Source organism: Amblyomma americanum, chromosome 3 (assembly GCF_052857255.1).
Source record: "Amblyomma americanum isolate KBUSLIRL-KWMA chromosome 3, ASM5285725v1, whole genome shotgun sequence".
NCBI classification, from domain to species: domain Eukaryota; kingdom Metazoa; phylum Arthropoda; class Arachnida; order Ixodida; family Ixodidae; genus Amblyomma; species Amblyomma americanum.
This window is the reverse complement of record NC_135499.1, coordinates 87,035,366-87,035,792: the sequence shown is the minus strand read 5'-3', so window position 1 is coordinate 87,035,792 and position 427 is coordinate 87,035,366.

The window sequence follows — 427 nt, the reverse complement described above, 5'->3', positions numbered from 1 at the left end:
CAAACATGCCAGCGTGATCGGAATCCTTGGTTTTATAATTTCGTCTTGTAATTAGCTTCCTGTTTAGGTAAAAGGAAAAGCTTTAACAATGGGCTACTTCTTGTTCTGGAGGAATTCTGTATGATGGCCTTGAATGTCGGTGGAGCTTCACTGAAGAGTTAAATTGTATTTAGAAGCATCAACCAGTCATATTACGGTGCGGAATTTCCTCTCGTTTAGGAAAGTTCTGGTCTAAATTGGGGCGCAAGAGAAAAAGGGAGTCCTTAAGAAAAGTTTTCAGAGAATTTTAAAATTAATTTTCACTCCCTCCTTTATCCCTTCCCTTACGGCGCGGTTCAGGTGTCCAACGATATATGAGACAGATACTGCGCCATTTACTTTCCCCCAAAAACCAATTATTATTATTATTATTATTATTATTATTATT